We start from the raw sequence: 20338 nt of genomic DNA, 5'->3' as shown, positions 1-20338 counted from the left end.
AGAAATTAAAAGATGAAAAGCAAAAGAAAATACCTTTAAGTAATGGTGCTAAAGCAACTTATAAAAGTGGCTTGTATACTCTGGGACAAAGAGAAGTCACTTACTAATGTAGAAATTATTAAAGAATGCATTGTCCAAGTTGTAGGGTGCTGAGACCTTGGTAACATTTCTAAGTACAAACAACTGCCTCTTTCAAGAAGAACCATATGTGACTGGCAGCATGAATTAGCCTTCAACTTATCAGAACAACTTCATGCAATACTTCAAAAGGAAAATATGTATTACTCAACTGCTTTGGGTTTTATACTACATTCAGCTCGTAATGGATTTTCTTTGCTATGAAGAGTTCCTCACTTTGGACACTCTTGTGAACAGAACATGGTAGATAGCTCAGCATCTTTCAAAATAAATGTTGTGAAGTTGGACTGAATTTGGTAAATTTAGTGAGCATATGTACAGATGGAGCTCTTTCCATGACAGGAGAACATGAAGGGTTTATTGCACAGATAAAAAAAAATGTACTAACAGACCCAGATTCTCTCATCTCTTTTGATTGTATCTTGCATCAGCAAAGTCTCTGTGCTAAAGCGAATATTTTAAGTGACACTTTGCAACAAGTTATTAAGTATGGTTAACTATAGCCGGGCGTTGTGGCGGGCGCCTGTAGTCCCAGCTACTTGAGAGGCTGAGGCAAGAGAATCTCTTAAGCCCAGGAGTTGGAGGTTGCTGTGAGCTGTATGAGGCCACGGCACTCTACCGAGGGCCTTAAAGTGAGACTCTGTCTCTACAAAAAAACAAAAAAAAGTATGGTTAACTATATTCATTCAAATGCAACATGGAAAGTTGAGGAATGAGGTGTTCAGCGTGGATATCATTCTAAAGTGCACTGGCTATCATATAGACAGGTGTTAGTCAAAATTTTACCTCTACAAGAAGAGATATTTAAATTTTGTGAAGAACAGAATCAGCAATGTGAATTATTGAGAGAAGATTTCTGTAGAAATGTTGTTATTTCTATGCAATATCATGTCAAATCAAAATGACTTGAATATTTCTTTGTAAGGTAAAACTAAGTCTATATATGATTTCTGTGGCAAACCATCCAAGCATTTATCTTTTTTCTAAACACGTCTTTCAAAGGAAATTTCAGATCAACATTTTCTCCAGTTAGCAAAGATCCTTAATAAGCAGGATGTGATATGCAAATCATTTGAAGAATATGCAGCTGTTAAAGACCTATTAATTGGAGAATACAATGAAAGGTTCACGAACTTAGAGAATGACCACACTCAAATTAGCATTTTAGCCACACCTAGTTGATGTCACCAAACACCAAGGCACCTAAAAAACTACATATGGAATTGATTGAGCTCTCAACATCTCAGCAGATGACATCTTAAAATCACTGTTTGAGGCTCAGAAAGATTCAGTTGAAATATGGAAAAATGCAGTGAAACACGTCTGCCTTCAGCAACATGCCCCAAAATGCTTTCGTGCTTTTCAATCACTTATTGCTGTGAATCTACATTCTTCTACCTTAACTCAAATCAAGACACCCTTAGGGTTGCAAATGATTGATACCCATCTAGAGGCTCAACTGAAATGGTAGACCTCCATGCTGCAAATATTCAAATGCTTTCCAACAAAAAGTAGACACAGCAAAGTCATTAAAAGGTTAGTTAACTTTAAAATTAACAAATAGCTTTCAATTTCTGAAATTATTAAGTACATAACAGTTAGATTTTTTTTACAAGATAATGTATATTTTTAAGTATATCTAATTGCACTTTCTTGCATGTGGCCTCATTTTATTACAGCTATATTAATTTTGCTTCCAACATGAAAAGGGTCCCCAGGCCCAGGTATTGGATGCTTATGGAAGAGTTGTTGACTAGCTACTGGGAGGGCTTTTGATGGCAGGAGCTTTACTAAATGCTGAGTTGTTACCTCAATTGATTCTCTGACAATACTAAGGTAGATACAATTACTAACAATATTTGCATTTCACAGATGACAAAATGGAAGCCCAGAGAGGTGGAAAAACATTCCCAAAGTAGTCTGTTTGTTGATAGGGCCAGGGGTTCCGTCAAGGCATCTCTCTGCACAGTCCTTTCCTGGGTGTCTAGGCTGGGAATCCTCTTTCTTATAATTAAAGCTAATGGGGGGAGGGAATATGCTCATAGGAGGAGACAGGGCTTTTCTTCCCACAGCTGAGGTAACCTTGCCTGTCCTGCAGTAGAGACAACTTGTCCAGGCCCCAAGTTCACATCTATGGGTGCACAGGGAGTTCAGGCCAGAGGCAAGTTCTTGCTGTGCTGCTCAGATGAGTGCTGTGCCATGTTCAGGAACAAGAGGTTGAGTATATTGGATTTAATTGATAAATCTTATGAAATAATTCCCCAATTTTTTAAATTTAAGAACATACCACGTTGCCACTTAAACATTTTTAAATCCTATATTGTATTAAAAATATGTCTTTGCATAAAAATAAACCGTAGGGGTAGAAGCTCTCAGTTTGGGTTTCCATGCTCTCTTTTGACCTTTACTGGAGATGCTGCGCACCTGACTCTGTAATCAGGATGAGAGGGCACTTGTATTATAATTTTCACTCATTTCTTTTGAACATGTATTAACACTAAACATATATTTACTTTATACATAACTAGTAACTATATATTTGATAATATTAAAATAATATTATTTTATATTAAAATAATAGGATTATTATAATACTACGATACCAGCACCTATCCTGTCCCTTCCACTTCTCTGTGCTTTTTGAGTGTACTAGTTCTGAGTGGCACAGGATTTTCCAGTGAAACGTGTGGCCTTGGTTTAAGTTGAACCAATGACACTTTTAAGTCACGTTTTGCATGCACAGCCCTTGATGGTCATCTTTACCTTTAGTAAGAGTGGGGCTTGCTGCTACAATTCTAGATTTTTCCCCAAGAATTCCTTGTACCTTTTGTGGCTTTCAGGTATCAATCAATAACACGATTGATCCATGCCATTTCTGGGTGTGAAAAACAACAGAGAATTAAACACACTCTTGTGAGCACACGCGCCCCTGCCGGGCACCCACGCAGCGCTGTTTCCCTGCCACGTGCTCTCCCCTCCTCCCTCCTGTACAGGTGCTTGTTGGTGACTGATAAAATAGCCTGTATTTCTCCATTTGATCAGTAAACATTCTAGCTCTGTGCTCCATCCCATGAGGAATTCACAGTAACATTTCTAAACTGTCAAGGAACACACAGCCTACTTTTATTACGACTGTTGTTGTTATTTAATTCATTCACGTAACGAGGCTGCTCTCCTCTGGTCCCCGATGGTACAGAAGGCACAGATGAGGCTCCTGTGCTCAGCCCGTTAAGTCAGACGATCGGTGGTCACAGCCAGGATGGGGCAGAGGACGGCGCTGCTCTCAGCTCAGGGCACGAGGGAATGAAGAAGTCTCGGAGCAAACAAACGCTGGGGTTTCACGGGAAGGCTACCGAGGCAGGACCGGTGAGAACCGACCTAGGAAGCACCGGGTACGCTGGAGGACCCAGAAGGCCGTGTCTGAGGGTCAAGGCCACACAGGAGGCAGCGGCGGGGCGCCCGCTCCGAGGCCCGGGAGGCTGCAGCACCAAGTCAGGGCCCGCCTGGCCGCGTCGCTGGCAAAAAGCGAAACCACTTCTGGTGACAGATTGTGGAAGGAGCACGAGGGGTTAGATGACAACAATAACGACTCTTGCGCTGACTCTGTACTGAGCGGGTGTGACACCGAGAGGATTCTTCGCCGGGCGGAACGGAAGGCCGCGGTCAGTCACGCCGGCCGGGAGGATAAAGTGGGGACCCTGAGTGCCGCCGAGCCCCTGAACGGAGGGGCTGCCAGGAAGGAACAGCGGGATCAGCCCGCGGCTCTGAACCCTGACTGGGAATTACTTAGGCATTGGCCTGGGGGAAGCTTTGTTTGAAAAGAGAAAAAGAACCACCAGGCTTTGGGGTGGGCAGGGAGGCGCACCCGAGCCGAAAGCTCCTGGACCTGAGGAGCGGCTTCCGGGCCAGGTCTCGAGGCTGCGGCCGGCACGTGTGGGAAGAACTGCTTCCGGGGCGGGCACGTGTGGGAGGAACTCTTCCGGGCCAGCCTAGACCTCTCGGAGGGACCGCTCGTGCTGACCGTTGGCGTTTCCACGCCCGCACACGCCGTGATGTCTGAAGTGTTATTTTATTAATGACATCAACAAAGTTAATTCTTAGATTTTTCTAAGTTACGATTTATGTAGATGTTGGGGGGAGATGGGGACGGCACCGCTGGGACGGTCGTGCGTCCCTCCTGGACTTGAGCACAGGTGGACGTCCCGGGGCCCCTGTCCGGTGGTCCAGGGCGCCCGCCCCCACCCGCTGCCCGGGTAAGTGTCCCTCCGTGGGGACCCGGCCTCCTGTGTTTAAATTGCCTCCATTTTTACTTGCCTTTCTCTACCATTTTGGTTAATCTGGATTTTTTTTTTTTTTAAATGGGCTAGAATGTTCTAATTGGACTTAGATTAGATGTGAGTTCCTGCTTATGTTGCTTACTGAGGCCTACACTGTGAACAGGCCCGGACCTGTGATGAACCCGCGTGCCGTGAGGCCCGGAATGGTTTGGGTGTCTTGGGAGCTCAAGTTGCTGCTAACGATTATTGACTCTGAAAGTGTAAATTCTTAAATTTATTAAGCAATCCTTATGGTAATGCGTGTATACCTTTTGAAAATAGTAACAGATATATGAAATTATATTTTTTCTGATTATTTTGTTATAGAAATGTTACATAAATTTGCTTTGGCAATAAAATATTAAACAAATAGAAGTATTTAAGGCAAAAAATGAAAGTCTTTCTTAGTCCTCACAACCCCACTCTTTGTTCCAAAGATCATTACTATTAATTATTGGGTTGGTAGCACCCCGTGTTTTCGGTGTTCACAGATGTGCATGTGTGAATGTAAGATGCATTACTGGGTTCTTGACTTGTCTGGTGTGCAGACTGGGGGATACTGTGCATGCTTCTCTGCACCCCTGTAACCACTTCACCATTTATCTTGATGATCCCACCTTTAGCAGTGCATATGACCAATTCTAGATCATTATCTATCATAAATAATTTAATCAGTCTGACACCACTGATGATTTTGACTTTTGATTATACACAGTACTGCATTGTAAAATTTTATTAATGCATCTATGCACACATGCGACTAGAACAAATTTGGTAGATAACACAAACTGGAGTTGTTAGGATAGCATATGCACATGTAAAATTTTCATCTAGGATGCCAAATGCCTGACATCAAGGTTGTTTCATCTACATCTGGCAAACCTGCAGGAGAGTCTGTTCACACCATCCTCACTGCCTCCCCATAGAAGACTCCTGCCTCCTGCATGGAGAAACCCCTGGAGAGCTCCAAGCTGCAGTGTGGAGCCTGGGTGTCCTTTCCACCGATTATTTTGAGAATCAGTGATTTAGTGGTATTAGACATCTAAACTCAGGACACAAAGGAAAACCGAGGAGAGGTTATGCATGTGATGATTTATCTACAAATAGCTTCAAATATACATTTACTGTTGTCTTTTTACTCTGCTAGTTGGAATCAATGGTCTATTACTTGAAAGTTTAGATTAAGGTTATGTGGTGAATACTGACAGGTGATCCACAGGAAAACTCATATGTGGGAGGTAGACCTGAACGTTAATTGCCAAAAATGCATTCTAAGGTTCCATATAATTATCAGACAAACGTGTAATTGGTTTAGGCTTTAGAACACAAGAAGAGGAGGCACATGAGCATTTAAAAATGAGATGAAGGGGATTTAAATACTTTCACCCTTCTGATTTTCTGTTATGTTTTCCTAAGATGTTCTCCTTCATTACTTCATTGATAATGTATTTCCTCTTTCTTATCTATATTGCTATCCTTCAGAAAATGATCACTTTTTCTTTTCTTTGAAGAAGTGAAAGTGGACATGTTCTAAATTTTATGGCCGACTAGAAGCTAAATTACTCTTTCATGAGAAAATTCTCTTAAAATAAGCAAGGGAGTGGGTTAACTAAAATATAGGTAAGTTGGCATAAAAGGAAACATAATTCCTTCTTTCCCAGGAAAGACTACTGGAGAACCTGCTATGGACCAGATAGTATGGACTGTTTATTCATCTCAACCCAGACTCTGCATTGAGGTCTCACCTCTATTTAAAGGTGTTGATGAGTTGGAAGAACAAGCAGCAGAACAGGAGATGCGCTTTCAGGTCCCTGTGGGGACACAGAGGTGGCCGAGACTGCACTCCAAGCTGGCTGCTGTGTGCACTGTCCTCTCTGGCCGTTGTGGATCCCAAATTTGATCGCTCACGTACATATAAGGCTTTTTAAAAAGCAGTTTTCTTGCTTAGACAGTATTGAACAAGGGTCCCGGAAAGCACACAAAACCAGGCTCAGAAGTCTTTGCATTTCTTTCTAGGTAGAGGTCTCATCTGAAACTGTCTCAGTTCTCTGATGGTGGCATGTGAGGTGGACTTTTGTCAGGCAAATGACTGGTTCTTATTGTTCAATATTATATGTTTGAAGAAGCAGCACTGTCAAAACACGTCTCTCATTTTTTAACTCATCTCACATAGAACTTTTAAGGAGAAAAATAAAAATCAAGACCATTTTCACCAGTAGTTAATCCTGTAGCAGCGATTCAGATTGCTAAGCAGGCACACATTTCAGCAAAACTTAAATCGGTTGACAGTAAGAAATCTTAGGAAAGCAGCATGACAGCAGGAGGGATAACCCTTGAATGCACTGACATTTTCTGGAATATCACCAGAAACTGCCTCCTTTTTGTTCTGGATCCCCCAGGGATGGTGGGGAATACTCCTCCAAGAGAGGGTGGAGGAAGGACTTCATCACTCCTTTACTGGTCAGAACTCAGCTTTAGAATCATGTCTCAAGGCATTTGTATAGCAGTCCCCAATGCCATATAGCCAACATTCAAAGCTATAAATTCATACTTGATATATAAACAAGCACGGAAAGGAGATCTGAGTCTACAAAATGGTACTGCCACACTTCTTGTCCAGTTGGCTCACTGACTAGGGATTCATATTAGGTGCCACAGCTAGACATTGGCAGTTCTTAGTAAACCTGATGCTAAAGCACGTATCCTAACTTTTGGTGAAGTCCTATCACTGTCGGGTAGAGAACTTGAACTTCACAGAGGTTCATTCATTCAAGAAACATCCACATCAATATTGACTGAGATTAGTCATTCCAATCCAGAAATAATTATATGTAAATAAAAATACCCAGTTAAAAGAATAGTTATTTTTAAACCATAATATTTTTCAGAAGTAATCATGTTAAGTTTATGTGTTAATTGCCCTAGAATAATCTGACTGGAGCAGTAGGGATCAGGTTCAGATCAGGCTGTAAGGTCTGGTGGCGGGTAAACAGGTGGCAAGGAAGTGACTGAGGACAGGGAGCAGAACCGAATTGTAGCTAAGTTGCAGCTGGGAACTGTTTCCTGGTGGGAACATACATGGTAAAAATTATAGTGGCCTGTAATTGACCTAGAGCTCATTACCATCTAATTAAGCCTGCAATGGAATCTATCATATAACCCCAACCTGTCAATCACCCCAAAGGCAAGAAACAACCACCAATCCTGTCAGGAGAAAGGTGGGACAAGCTAGTGACCTTACAAAAGGCAGTGTACGCTTAGACTCTGGGTCTTTTTCCATTCCTGGAGATTGACCTGTTTCTCTTTCTCTGGAACATATTTTCACTTTGTGTAGCTTCCTTTCTTCCTTTATTATTTTTTTTTTTTTTGAGACAGAGTATCTCTCCATCATCCAGGGAAGAGTGCTGTGGTGTCATAGCTCACAGCAACCTTAAACTCCTGGGCTCGAGCAATCCTCCTGCCTCAGCCTCCCAGAGTGCTGGGATTACAGGTGTAAGCCACCACATCTGGCCTTTATTTTCATTCTTTCATTTTTTTTTTTTTTTTTATGTAATGAACTGTGTACAATTGCTTTGTGTCTGTGATCACTTCATCACCAGCTCAACGTGGTACTAGCACTCATTCTCAACACTGGAATCCAAGGACCAGGGAACATCCAGACAGACCCAGCAAGGCCACGTCACAGTAAATACCCACCTAGCACACATCACGTTCATCTTTGTCAGGCTCTGAGTTGTCTAGAGAAAGAATCTGCCTGTGTGCTCTCACTCCTGCCTCTGTCTTGCGAGGACTTGGGTTCTGAGTTCTGAGCATCACAGATAGGACTGAAGGACGGGGGGTGTGGAAGCTGAAGGTGCCCTGGGTAGCAGGTGGCTTGTGGGTGGTATATCTGACGTGAGAATGTTTGGGGGCATTTGCCTTTGTCATATCCGAGTTAAGTGTACAAATCACATGTAAATGAAAGGCAATTAGAGTTGAGAAAAAATGCAAGATTTTCTGGTATTTATATTATGTATATGTGGTGTGAGTTTGTGTATTATGTGTGTGGATAAGGTGTGTGTGAGTGTACGAGACTATGATTGTGTGTGTATATTGTGAGTCTGTAGACGTAATTATGCTGGATACTGATAGAAAACGCCACACAACACATCATTCTCTTCGTGTATTTTCTGTGTATATAGCTGTGCACTGTGATACATAAAACCCCAAGTAATTTGCATTATTAGCTAAATATATTGTGAATGTTGAGATAATTCCAAACTAATGATGCTAGACTTTGACACAAAACAAATGCACTAACTTTCATTTGAGTTTTTAACCTTCAGGATAATTCTAAAACCTTTCTAACTCCACAGATGTATTTCTGAATTATTCTCTCCTTTACGTGTTTGTTTCAGTAAATTCTTAATCAGTTTTGTTATGGATGCATTTTATAGGCTGCCTGTGTGTTTCATAGGAAATTGTGTGTTACCTTATTTCCAGTTGTGCTTGCTAAGTGCTCTGAATGTCTTCTGTGTTGTGAGGTAGCAGGAAGCACAGTATCTTCTGGAGGATTGATGGCAGTGCCGGGGTCCAGCGGATCACAGACAGCATGGGGCTCCCCTGAGGGTCTCTCTGTCTTCCTGAGCTCTGCTGCTGCCCATTAACTGTTCTGTTACTGCCATAGACGCATTCTAATGAGCATCTCTGAATGGAGAGGCCTTCACAGAAACAATAGCTTCAACAACTGAGACACACAGCTCTCTCACTTAGATCATTTTTTAAAAAAAACAAAAAACCTAAATTCTCTCTGGCAGTATACTGTGAGATAATCTGAGTATTTTTGAATTAAATAGGCAATGTTTTAATACTGAGACAATATTGGAGAAAACCTTGATGGGAAGTTAATAAAATTTCTAAATTTTCATTAATGAAGCTAATTTATTTTGTTGTTTTTCTAAGATAAAATTGAGCTGACATTTGGAAGTGCCCTTGTTAATCAACAAACTATACTTTGTTATGAATGAAATTGCATTATTTCCAAGAAATAGTTAAACATCTAAAAATATTTCTCACTTATTGTTCCCTGATTACTTCAAATTATTAACAAAGGCAGTAATCTCACGAATTAGCTGATAATTGGTCAATTTAAATATTAAGTGCAGTTAGTTTTACCTTCAAGCCTAGACTTATATTTAAAATGTTAAATATCTTATATCTCAAAATGAATTTACTAAATGTTTAGAAAGGATTCCTATGTATCCATTATGAGCGTTCAGAACAGAGCTTCTGTGTAGAACCACTTACACATCTTTACACACAACTACCTCTCTGTAAATATAACTCCTTGCCGCCGGCACAATAGCACAAAGGAGTTTTGTGGTCTGTCTTCAGTGCTAAGGACGTTGTTGTTGTTGTTCTGCCCTTAGAAAATGAACACGAAGGAGAGTTGGTGAATTCCCATCCGGTGGGCATCTTTAAACCCTGGTGGGCAACACCATCAGGCCGGAAGACCAGCGCCTCGCAGACGAGCTCAGGTACTTACCCACCCCAGCCCGGTACCTCCGGGAGAGTTGATGAGTGTCCTCTGTAGTGCTTTTCCCGTTAGCTGCTCTGAGTAAATGCTCTCAGCTTAGCTGCCTGGTGCTCCATGGCTTCTGGGAGGCAGATATAAGTTCTGTCTAATACAGAAATTCATGCTAAGCAGTCAATTGCAGCTTAATTAGGTGATGTACATGTTCTTACCACTAAACTTAGGTGTGGCAGGAGTGATGTGGTAGCTGTGTTGGTGCCAGTGACCCTCCAACAGAAATGTTTTCCTTAGAGTCACACTGACTCCCTACTTGCATCAGTGAAGTTGGAGAACTGTGGTTTGGAGGGCTGGCGTGGGATGTGTAGGGCTGGAAGCTGACGTGGTGGTGATGTGAGCAGACTCTCAGACCTTGCCAAGCCTCTGCTTCTGACTGTGCGCGAGCCTGACGGAGGCACTCTGCTATTGTCTTTGCATCACTCACACTCAGAAGTGTATTTTACACATGTTACTTTGATGGAGCAAAAGAAGAAAATTCTGGTAAAATGGTAACTTCAAAGTGCTCTGTAAGGAAACCATGGCATGTGTTTTAAGGTTCACCACACAGTAGTAATTTATTTGTCTGCTGAGCACCCCGTTTGCCCGTCTGAGAATAGAGCTACTTCCCACGACAAGGAAATTAGAGCCTGGGATTGTCTTCCACATGCTGCTACCTTGTGGGTGCTGCAGTCTTTAAGAGCTTTATGAGCTGCTGTAATAGGTCACAGTTGTTCTAATTATTTTCCTGTCTATGCCCTATTCATTTTCCCTGAAGAAACCCACTGCACTCATTGGTTCAGTTAGGGGAAGGCATTATGTTTAATTGTACATTTCCCCGGGGTTAGAAAAACAAAAAACAAAAGAACCCATTCACGTTGAGCGGTAACTCATACTGCCTTTAAAATCAGTCCCTTTCTGAGTTATAGGTGTTTAGTACATCTATCGGCTATCTTGTTTCATCTAATCTATTGAGTTTTAGTAATGAGAGCCTTCAATGGAATATTTTATGTGGGTGTAATTTTTAAACATGGCTTTATGGCATTGAGTTAGATTTTCACATTTAAATGAGAATTGTCAGTGTAGTTTAATACAAAGCATTTAAATACAGTCTCATCAGGAATTAAAACAAGAAAAAATAAGCTAGTTTTGAGAGAGAAATCCACATCTAAACTTGACCTTGAACAGGCTTCTCCACTAAGGCATCATGTTTGATGTTGACATCTGTGCATTTTCAAGGATGTGCAGGAACGGCGGGTGCTCACTCAGGGAAAAGGAGGTCCTGGGTCCAGAGACCCCTTGCCTGGCTCTGCTTTATACTGGCCCTTCCACCCTCTTGGGGAGCGTCTGTTGCAACCACTCCACCCAGGCCGGAGTGAGTAGCCCCTTCTGGGTATAAGAGGCATTTGTTAGCAGCAGCCTCCGTGTGCTCCCTGCCCCACAGGTGATGGCAACGGTGGAAGCACGGCGGTGCCTGCGTTTCAGTTGACTATTTTGTTGGGTCCTCAGGACATACCAACCGTTTCTCACCTGGAGGGTTCTGATGATGACACATGAAGGTCAGCAGGAGTTAGCTCCACAAAGGGACACACGCCCTGTGATGTCTGGGATATGTTATCTCCTCCTTCATCCTTTTAAGATGAACTTTTGACCCTCAGGGGATAATCAATATTTTCTCTAAATATGTGGTGAATACTTTAGTTTGTGGGTGATGAAATATCAATAAAATAGTTGAAATAAGTAGATTTAACATTACAAAATGAGAATACATTGTTATATTGAGAACACAGTGTTATAACAACTTCTGGGAACAAATACAACTTTTCATATGATCATCTATAAAATGACAATTTGTAAATCACCATATTGCGTAGACCAAGGTGCGCCAACTTTTCTTGTAAAGAGCCAGATAGTAAACAGTTTAGACTTTGTGGGCTATATGGTGTCTGCAGCAACTGTACATCACTGCCACTGTTGTGCAAAGTGACCAGTAGATGATGCATGAACAAACGGATGTGGCCGTGTCGCAACAAAATGCTATTTACAAGACCAGTAGGGGTCAGATTTGACCTGTGGGCCTGCGTTTATCAATCCATGGCGAAGATCTGAGTTCACAGTTCCTAAATAGCTGCAGTCATTTTTTGGAAGCGGGATTGTAACTCCTACTGTCTTTTTAAATTTTAGTACTTTCAAACTCATACAATAGAGTCTAAAGTTACAGTCCATAGACATGTCACTCCACAGACAAGCTCTTTTGATGTGTGAGCTGCCACAAAGGCTGAAAAAAGGTTAAAGAGAGCAATTTTGTTACATTTGTGGAAGTCAAGGCAGAAAACAAGAAACCCATGAGATTTAACAAAGAGAAAATGTTGCTAATACTTTCATGGTTACATCATCCTGTCTTCCAAGAAATAACTTCCTGAAATCATCCTGAAAATTGTGTGGGATAAAACCCAAACTAAAACCAATTTATCAAGGGACATTGTAATTATGTGGGATATAAAACCAAACTAAAACCAATACCAAGTGGTATCGTCACACTGGGTAAGAGGGAGCTATGTCTGAAAACCCATGCATGGCCCCAAACCGAGGTGCAGGCAGGAGCCCATGCAGGGCAGCACCACTGAGTGAGAGAAGATGCGATTCCCCCAGATACTGTGCAGCTACCACACAGGATTACAGGAGCAAAGAGAATAAAATACCAATCACAGACTGCACAGATTTTATCAGAATCTTGATAAAAGGGTTAACCTTGGAAAAGACTTTAATAATGTTAACAGAATTTTAAAGAGGCTATTTAATGAGTGTCTCAAACTTTTTACCTTGTTTAGGATATGAATTTATACCATAAGTCCTTTAACCAAGATGCAGAGCATTAATTGGTATGTTTCACTAAGATGACTTTGTATAGAGCTCATATCTTTAAAGGAGAGCTCAGATGACTACAGATCTCCTCTGAATCAACACAACTGAAGGGCGGCTCCTACTGCTTTGTTCATGGAGCTAAGAAAAGAAATGTCTGTAGTCTCACAAGTAGTCTAAGATTAAGCGAAACTTTAGGTTAAAAGTTGGAGGCAGCTAGACCAGGGAACAAATCTGGATTCAGTCTTCCCGTCTGTGTTACTGTGGAGAACTGATTTGGGTCTTTGAATCTGAGACCCAGCTTCTCCATGAGTTAAATGGCTATGATAATTTCCTCTCAGCAGAACTGGTGTAAGGGTTAGATGATACAAAGGATTTAAAACACTCAATGTAGTCTCTAAAACAGAGAATATGTGTTAGAGTCTGAACAGCTGCTTTGTTTATGAAATGAGGAGTAAACAGAGGTATCTGGACCAGATTGCAGTTGCCTGTGTGAAGATGTCCCAAACCTGGCTCTAGGGGCTGAGCATGAGGAAGGCTGAAGGAGGGCTGGCCATCAGGGTTTCTTGGAGAAAGAGCCTTGGAAAGGAAGAGTTGCTGCCAGACAATCCAGAATACTGCTTCCCGATTTAAAGCCAACACACGCAGGCCCTATATTCTCTACCTCACCATCTTTTACCTGAGGTGTGTTAGCATCTCTACAGAGTTTGGGAGCTCCTGGAGGTGATGATGAGTCATCTACTGTGTATATTGGGAAGTTGCCCAATAAATATTAGTCTCAGTAATGAGCGGGTTAGGAGAAGGCTTGTTACTGTGTGCTCATAATTCATGAAGAGCTGAGAGGGAATGACCACTAGTAAGTGTTAGCAAGTGTGAAAAGTAGGACACAGAACCTTTTCTGTGTGTCCCAACATTCGTGTCATGATGCTTTTTTTTTCTTTTATTTATTTATTTATTAAATCATAGCTGTGTACATTGATATGATCATGGGGCATCATACACTCGCTTCATAGACCATTTGACACATTTTCATCACAATGGTTAGAAGGACTTGTCAGGCTATGCCATGATCTGCCCTGGATTTCCTGGCACATGTGTGTATCACCATTTTAAGTGAAATACCCTCACATACCCCTCAGTACCTTCGGCAGCTTTTTCCGGTGTATGGCCACTGACCCAAGCCCTGAGGCCCATCCTCCCTGTTCTGTGCGTAGCCCACACCATCTGCAGAGGGCCAGTCACAGATTTGCAGGCACTGATTTCACTGACCTGAGGTCACCTATTTTTTGAGAGTTTCTGACATGTTGTTTCTTACAGGTACAAGTGAATGGTGGGTAGTTAACATATATCTAAATGAAAGAAGTGCCTGTTTTCTTTTTTAATAAAATGTGTTTTAAGTAAATTATTTCAACTGCCATCCATATACATTCTTTTGTGATTTAAGTAACACATGTTTGGGTCAACTACTACTTGCTAGACATGGTATAATAGTTACCATGGAATGGTATCTATTGGAATGGAATCTTAGAATTTTGCTGAAAAGCTCTTAGCATTGGAAAATTTAATGGGGGCTTAGGAGACATACAATAACAGCAAAAATTAACCACACCCTGGAAAGAGCAATGAAAGTAGCATGTGCAAAGTGGTAATGTGTCATGTAGGCCACAAAGTGGGGGAATCAAAGTGAGAGGTGGAGGGTTGCAGAGCACTGTCTCCTGGGTGGGCTCCCAGGAGCCTACTGGCTTTCCAGACAGACTCAGGCATTTCAGACATGGCACCAGAGTCTGGAAAGCTGCAGGTCTGGGAGTTGGATGTGGGAGAGAAGGCAGGGCAGGCAGGGCAGTGCTGTGAGCTTGGGTTAAATTTTGCAGACAGTGGGAGATCACGTGTTAGGCAAAGAGGAGACACATCTGATTTTCCTTTACAAATTCAGTGTGAAGCCTGGATTGGAGGAGCAGAGAGGTTGGGAGAAGTTGGAAGAATCCAACAGAAGTTGCCAAAGTCTCAGGGAGATGGGGCTGTTTGGGATGAAGAAGGCAGAGGTGCACCCTGGAGGTGATGGTGGGTACATGGAGAACAGGCAGATGCTGTGACACTGGAGGGTGATGGCAGAGGCTGGACAGCACAGTGTCAAGGACAGAAGGAAATTACACACTCTGCTCTCAGAGCCTCAAACATGTGTCAAACAGTGGGAATGTTTTCCCCATCATAGGGCTGTGAGAATAACATAAAATACTACATATGAAACAGACAGCTCTGTGGCTAGCATGTAGCTCACGTGGTTATGCTGTAGACATCCTCATTATTATTCATAAAGAACCCAAGACATACTTGCTTTGCCAGAAAAGACGAAGGCAGAAGTAATCTGATTTACATCTGTGTTGTGTTTTATGCTGCTCAAATCAAAGTGCCTTCAGTCACCGTGCAGCTGTGTAAAGTGAAGATGCTACAAACTGATGCAGAAAGATTTCAAGGATATTTTGTCAAGGAAAAAATCAAGATTCAGAAGAGAAGCAGAACTCTCAATGCACACACATGTATATTTGCTTGTATTTGCTAGACAATCTAGAAGGGATAGACAAAAGGCCAGTAGAAATGTTTATGTGTGTAGTTGCTAAAGGAATAGCCAGGATTGAGAGGGAAATTTTTCATTGTTTCCTTATTTTGGAGCCATGTAAAATGTATTTCTTATTGAAAAAATGAAACTTAAAGAAAGGTGAAAAAGAAATTTCAAATAACTTAACTTGTCCCGCCTGGCCCTTTCTATAGGTAGAAAAGCATTAATAATTAAAATTTACAAATGAGCAGACTAATGATCTGTGAGCGTCAGTAACCTGACCAAAGTCATGCAGGAAGTGAATGAGAGCTCTGGCCAAACTCTGACTCTGAAATCCACCTGTTGCCACCTTCCCAGTTCTATATTAGAGTTGTTTCTGGAGTCCTACTCAATATGTACTATTAATATAAAGTGTAATATTTAATCTAAATGCTCAGGGACTAAATACAAGCAATCAGGAGTAGATGAGCCAAGTGGTGGTGACAGAGGTTGTTGGGAGGGAGACCAGAGGTGCTGTTGGAGAGGCTGGTCTGAGAACAGACCCAGCTTCCAGACTGGGGTGTGAGTGGTGGGGAGAAAGAAGGAAGCAGGGAGCGGAGCAGGGAAGCAACACTGAGAATGAGAGCAGGAATCCCCTGATAAGAAAGGAGACAGCAAGACCAAGAGAGCAGGAACCCCATCAGAGCCTCCGGCCACGGATGGATGGACGCACCATAAGCACAGCCCCTTCTGATAACCACATTAGTTTTTCCCTTAGCTTTTATAGTATTTCATGTGTCCACTTCTTTCTAAAATTCTGTAATATAACATTGATTTACAGATATAAAAGATTGTCATTACTTATTCACTAGAGGTCAAAGTCTCAAAATTATTAAAAGAAAGTTTTTCAATATAACATTCAAGAACTAGCTGTGAGATGACAAGAATTAGAAAAAGAAGCAACCGTAGAAGAAATTCTTTAGAATAATACAGGGAAGAATAATTCAATAGCTTAGTTATGTTTTATACATTAAAACACCTATAAAGAAAATATGAGCAATTGGAGAGATGTGAATATAAACTGTATGTTTTATAATATGTATGTTTTATAATATGATTGGGAAAACACCAACAATATAACTCTTTTTTTTTGTTGAAATTACATATAGATGAGGTAAGAGAATGTGTTTTTTTCTCGGGAGAGACGCAAATATATGTGTGTGCGTGTGCACGTCGACTCTGTGCACGGATGTGGCGCACGTGCGTATGTGTACATGCTGCTGTGTGTGCGTGATTTGTGCCCCACCCATACTCAGCAGTATGTAACAGGGTCCACAGAATCGTAAGGTGACTTGGCTGCATCCATTTTCTTAAAGAGGTACTGACTGCTTTAGCAGTCTTTAACAGAGGGAGGGGGGTGGGGCCTTGGTGTGTGTCACACTTTATGGGGGCGAGACATGATTGCAAGAGGGACTTTACCTAACAATTGCAATCAGTGTAACCTGGCTTATTGTACCCTCAATGAACCCCCAACAATAAAAAAAAAAAAAAACAAAAAACATCACAGACAGGATGTAGACCTCACCACCTCCTTGAAAATTTAAGTGAACACCAGTTGTCTTCTGTTGGGGGAATCTGAACCCTCTGCTTCCAACACATCTGGGATGCAGGCCCAAGTCATCCTCTGATCAGAGACTTGAGTGGGAGAATTGGACAGGATGCGCCCTGATCTGCCCTGATTTATAGACCAGGAAGACGCAGCCCATCCCATGCAGGGCCATTTCTCAAGGCCAGCATGCTCATGGCTGCAAGAGCTGCAGCTTCTCCCCCCTCACATTGCATGCACTGGTGTGGTGTCTGGATAGTGGGAATGAACTTGGACATGACACCTAGTGAACACTCTGTGCACACAGAAATGCATTTTTAAAGGTGAGGGGCAAAAGAAAAGGCCTCTTTCTTGGAGACTATGTGAGCTTTTCTGAAAACCCCTGTCATCTGTGGAGTGTCCTCCACGTGTTCTCAGAGCCCTGCACAGAATGTCAAAGGTGGATGCGTACCGTATTTCTTCCCATTCATTCTCACACAAAAAAACAAAAGAGTGGGTCAGGTAGCACCTCCTGGGGGCTTCTCCGTGTGCCACTTCATCTAGGTCTTGGTTCTAGAGAAGAACCACCTCAGTGACTGAGGTGTTAAGGAACCTGCATGGGCACACGCTTAAATGGCACCGCGTGTCACGGTGCGCATGCTTTTCGTTCCATAGAACGGGCATCATCACCTGGAGGACATGCTCAGGAGGAGGACAGCAGAAAGAAGCACAAATGTACCAGAAAATGATAGCCCAGTGAGAAGAGTCACAAGATTTCCACAGGGAGGAAGAAAGGAAGACGGGCAAAGGGGTGGGGAACAAAAGACAGATAATATGGACGTGATTATAGGAAGAAACCAAAAGAAACAGGAAAAAGCCTGTTTACCCACAGGACCTTGAACACCCAGCATTGCTACAGCTCCATAGAAAAATCATCATCTTGGGCAGCGCCTGTGGCTCAGTGAGTAGGGCATGGGCCCCATATACTGAGGGTGGCAGGTTTGAACCCGGCCCCGACCAAACTGCAACAAAAAAATAGCTGGGTGTTGTGGTGGGTGCCTGTAGTCCCAGCTACTCGGGAGGCTGAGGCAAGAGAATCGCCTACGCCCAAGAGCTGGAGGTTGCTGTGAGTTGTGATGCCACGGCACTCTACTGAGGGTGACAAAATGAGACGCCATCTCTAAAAAAAAAAAGGTCATCTTCATTAGCCAAAATTCATCAGGAGGGGCCAAACTGTGTCCACTACTCTCTTGCCAGTATTCATAAGGAAATTATATTTGTAGAAATTGTATCTTTTGTTAAATTATGTGAATGTGTGTTTCTGTGGGCTGGCACTGAGGCCTTTTTGCTACATTAAGCAACTGGGAATGATGATCTTGGGGAAGAATATTTCACTTCTCTCTATGAAAAGGATAAGCAACAAGTTTGCTTTTTTTCTTACATAAATTATCAAATTTATTCTCAGCACATTTTTTTCTTTGTTATGTACCTGGAAGGTTCCCAACGGGTCCCTAAAGCTCAGCCTGTGACATCGGAGTCTTATTTGTGTGGTTTTGGTTTTTACTTTGGCACTACTATGCTGTCAGGTGACACAAATCTACCACTTTCACCATCCAGGTTTAGGATTTTGGTCACCTGATGGTAAAATAGTGATAAAGTAAAAACCACAAGTTTGTTACAAATCTTCACCATGCCTTGTCACAAATTTGCAACTAATTTACAGAAAATATGAATAAATAACAACCCGAATGATCAGGTAAATGCCAGCATTCTTAGCTGATGTGAGGGTGGTAGTGGGGTTCCTACACCCAAGAACTTGGAAGGTGGCAAATCACATCTCTCCAGCACCTATAAAGCAGAAATGTGCGCAGCCACCTGAGAGTGACAGGATGTTTCCAGTGTCTATAAAATTCACTGTGATCTGAATTAGGATAGACTAGCCTGTTTCAAAAATGAATTCAGAAATAAACCTAGAAAGGACAAAATGATAAAAGTTTTATTTTTTGTTCGTATCAGAGCTTATTGCCAGCTGGGCGACCCCCGTTCTGTTGTTCTGCCGTCTGGAATTTGCGGCCTTCTGGAAAGTAGAGGGGTCTCATGGCTCGTGTAGGATGCTCTGGGGCAAGCTGCAGCATTGGTTGGAAGTCCAACGCCAGATCCCAATGCACTGTGACGGAGACCGAGATGTGGAGGCTTCCCGTGTGCCCAGGGGAAGGGGTGGTGTGAATGGTGTGCAGAGCTTGGGCCCCACCCTGCCCCAAGCCTGTCTGCAAGAAAGGGCATAGCTGCTGTGTGAAAATGACCCTTGTCGACTTTCCCACTGACCCGCTTCCCTTACTCTGATGCTATTCTGTCCAAGTAAAGGCCGTCAGTGCACCCTGGCCTCCTACCCAGGTCTGCCACCACTACTGGGCCCAGGGACTCGCTGGCCCAGGCTCCAGGTTCACATGTCCTTGGTTTTTCCTCCAGCGATGTGAACTGACTTCTCCCTAAAACATTGACCTGTGAACATGGAAACTGCTTAAGTGAGTCTTTCCTGAGAGAGTAGCCACCCAGGGGAGCCTGCTTCTGAAGCTACAGATGTGGGAACCTGGCCCTAAACTGGCAGTTTCAAAGACTGACTTTGGGACCTCTGACATTAGAATCCCTTACTTTGCTGCTTGTTCTCTGCAAATTTCTGATCCCCAAACAAGAGCTGATCTATCAGAATTTCTAGGGTTAGGGCCAGAAGATGAAAATTTTTAATAGACACCCTATAAATTCTTTTGCATATTAATCACAAGCTACTGCCCTAAAAGACAGCCAATTCACCAAGCCCATGAGACCAGCTCTGAGGCTCCGGAAGCTGTCGTCCTCACAGTCCCCTTCTGTTGCCATAAGCCCAAGGAACCTGATTACTTTGCTTGTTTATTTCATTTCATTACCTGAGTCCTGGCAAATATAGTGAGTCATCCTTTATTTATTTTTTTTATCTCTTACTTTGTATTATGGAAAGATTTAGCCTACCCATGAGTTGCAGTGAGTCTGAGTGTCAGTCTCTGAGCTCCAAACACGGCCCAGGCTTTGTCTCTGTACCCTGGATCCCTGCACAAATGTGTATTATTTTGAGGCACATCCAAGCCAGCATATGTTTGTACCTAGAAATAATTTAGTATACATTTCTAAAAGTTATAGTTTTTTTCATAAAATAACCAACCATCAAATTTAAGAAAAGGATCTTAATTATTATGAAGACCTGAGCATTGTTCATATTTTTTTGTATTTTCTCACAGATTTATTTGCACAGATTTGTTTCCGTGAATTGGAGCATAAGTGAGCCCCACATCTGCTTCTTGCCCACACATGTCTTGGAGCCT

The 20338-nt window shown here is 42.4% G+C and overlaps 1 protein-coding gene across 14 annotated transcripts in view; it reads left to right on the top strand.

The window, feature by feature from the left end:
* The window catches only part of MYT1L (myelin transcription factor 1 like), a 476241-nt gene that overhangs the window by 119775 nt on the left and 336128 nt on the right, over positions 1-20338 (top strand). For all 14 annotated transcript variants that reach the window (XR_008379597.1, XR_008379596.1, XM_053588628.1 and 11 more), the window contains exon 3: positions 9863-9970. The gene's annotated coding sequence lies outside the window, so the exon portion shown is untranslated. The remainder of the gene's footprint in view (positions 1-9862; positions 9971-20338) is intronic.

This window comes from Nycticebus coucang, chromosome 4, assembly GCF_027406575.1.
Source record: "Nycticebus coucang isolate mNycCou1 chromosome 4, mNycCou1.pri, whole genome shotgun sequence".
Classification (NCBI taxonomy): Eukaryota; Metazoa; Chordata; class Mammalia; order Primates; family Lorisidae; genus Nycticebus; species Nycticebus coucang.
This window is presented reverse-complemented; position numbering and strand designations above follow the sequence as displayed.